Source organism: Nematolebias whitei, chromosome 3, assembly GCF_014905685.2.
Source record: "Nematolebias whitei isolate Nwh7 chromosome 3, NemWhi1, whole genome shotgun sequence".
Classification (NCBI taxonomy): domain Eukaryota; kingdom Metazoa; phylum Chordata; class Actinopteri; order Cyprinodontiformes; family Rivulidae; genus Nematolebias; species Nematolebias whitei.
The window spans coordinates 44,727,363-44,730,032 of NC_056500.1; positions in this window are offsets into that span (position 1 = coordinate 44,727,363).

Below are 2,670 nucleotides of genomic sequence, written 5' to 3' on the forward strand. Positions count from 1 at the left end.
CGATGGGGGTGGGGGGTGGGGGGTGCAGGGGGCAGCATTGTGTCATGCTCTCACTTACTGAATCAAATGTTTACTTATGTAGGTAAACGTAGATGTTTAACAACCCGTTAAAATGCATCAAAATGCAGGAAATTGCATCTAATTTATTCAAATTTTTCTGGGGGAGGACATCCAGATCCCCCCCACCACCAATGTGTCCCTCCACACATTAAAAATACTTCTGACACCAGTGTATTGAACCCATGGTTATCACCACTTTATATCATTAATATCCACAGGAAATGCTTCATACCTTTCTGCAGTGTCAGCATACAGAACTGTTCAATAATGAAAGTTTGAAAAAACATTGGTTACGTACTGTAACCCCAGATTCTATGAGTATAGGCGAAGCCCTTTAAGGCTGTCGCTTAGTGGGTTTATCCCGTCATGCAAAGCATTACACTGAAAAATTTAGTCCACGCCCACCTGCTGTGTGGGCCCCACCCAGTACATATAAATTACGTTAAGAGCGGGTAATCGGCTCCCAAATAGCTTTTCTTCAGCCATTTAGGAGCCAGTGAGGCCCGACGCTTAAAGGGCTACGCTTATACTCATAGAATCTGGGGTTACAGTACGTAACCAACGTTCTATTTCATATAAGCTTTGCCCTTTAAGGCTGTCGTTGATGGGTTAAGGGCGAAGCAGATGTGGTCCTCGCCTCACTGGGTCCATTCGAACACCGTATGAAGCGGAAGCTTGCCCAAAAAACGTCTTGTCACTCAGCTCTCCATGTGCGTAATTATGCGTTGCATAATCATGTGTACCATGCACAGATGCATGCTGTGTAATTATGCGTTCTGAATGCATGAACGCCCCGGAAAAGTTTCAACGGAGGGGAGAAAAGCTGAAAGGAGCCATGAATCAACCGGTTCACGGCTGAACAGTACGAACAGATTAATAATAACAAGAGAGCTGATTATTAATCAAATGAACTGATTGGTAACAATAGTCATGAACTGATTAGTGACAATAGAACCAAAATAACAGTCACAACTTGTGACTGATAACAACATCTCACACTGTAATGCATGCAATCAGATGTGAGTAAAACGGGGTTCCATGAAACAACAATATTCATTCTGTTAAAACACTAAGGACAGAATATGTCATGGAACGAGCCGTCACATCACGTAAATAGAAGCGAATAAATGAGCAGGGTGTTGACCACGCGGCCGCAGTGCAAATGTCCTGCATTGTCATACCATTATGCAAAGCAGTCGAAGATGCAATACCTCTGGTCGAGTGTGCTCTGAGGTTGACAGGAGGCTCTAAATCTGATGCTCTGTAGGCCTCAGAAATGGCCTCACACAACCAGTGTGACAGGTGCTGGGTGGATAACGGACGACCTGCAGATGCATCTCTATAATGCACAAACAAATGTTGAGTTTGATGCATTGCAGCTGTGCGCGCTATGTAACACGTCAACGCCCACACAGGACAGAGAAGATGGAAAGATGCTTCTTCTTCTGATTGTGGAGGGGGGAGGGGAAAAAAAACCTCCAACGATATCACTTTTGATTTAAAAGAGCTTGTGATGTTTTACGCATAAAGCTGGATTCGGTCTTAGATCAGCTGAGCTGCCATCAGCCTGAATTCTGAGACATAACGGAGCAACAGAAAGGGCAGATAAATCTCTCACCCTCTTAGCGGATGTTAAAGCCAGCAGCAGGGCTGTTTTAAGAGACAAGAATTTAATTGGAACCTGATTCAGTAGCTCAGATGGAGCTTAGATCAGGGCTCGCAGGACCAGCGTTAAATCCCACTGTGAAGCAAGTGGGCATGGACAACAGGCCTGCATCTCTGTTCACCTTGTAAAAAACGCTTCATCAGCGGATGATTAAAAGCTGTTCTGTCCCCGAAAACCTTCGTGACAGGAAGAGATGGCTGCAGCATACGTTTAATTGTGCTGAACGCCAGATTTCTGTCCATCAGCTGCTGCAGAAAAGACAGCCACGCCACCTAGTGGACATGAGGTTGCCTCTACGCCTCCTCTGTACACCTTTTACAAAACGCTCCATCAGAGGATGATTAAAGGCTGTTCTGTCACCGAAGACTTCGTGACAAGAATAGATGGCTGCAGCATACGTTTAATCGTGCTGAACGCCAAATTTCTGTCCCTCAGCTACTGCAAAAAGGACAGCACGCCACCTAGCGGACATGAGGTGACCTCTACACCTTCTCTGTACACCTTTTACAAAACGCTTCATTAAGCGGATGATTAAAAGCTGTTCTGTCTCCGCAAAAACCTTTGTGACAGGAAGCGATGACTGCAGCATACATTTTAATCGTGCTGAATGCCAAATTTCCGTCCATCAGCTGCTGCAGAAAGGACAGCACGTCGCCTAGTGGACCTGAGGTGGCCTCTACATCTTGTGGGAGACCCATTCTCTCTAAGCGGATCCGCTCAGCGGCCAGACCCACAGGTGCTGGCCTGGTTCTGGGTAACTCCTGATCGCTCCTCCCACCTGGAGGAGAGCATTCTCCATCCACGACAGTTTCCACGGGCGCCCCGATAACAGGCATCGTAGAACCAGAACCAAGGTGCATTCACGCGCTCGGGGGCCACCAGGAGAGCTGTCAATCCCTCCTCCTGAACTCTGTTCAAAAAACCGTAGTATCAGAGGAGGTGGG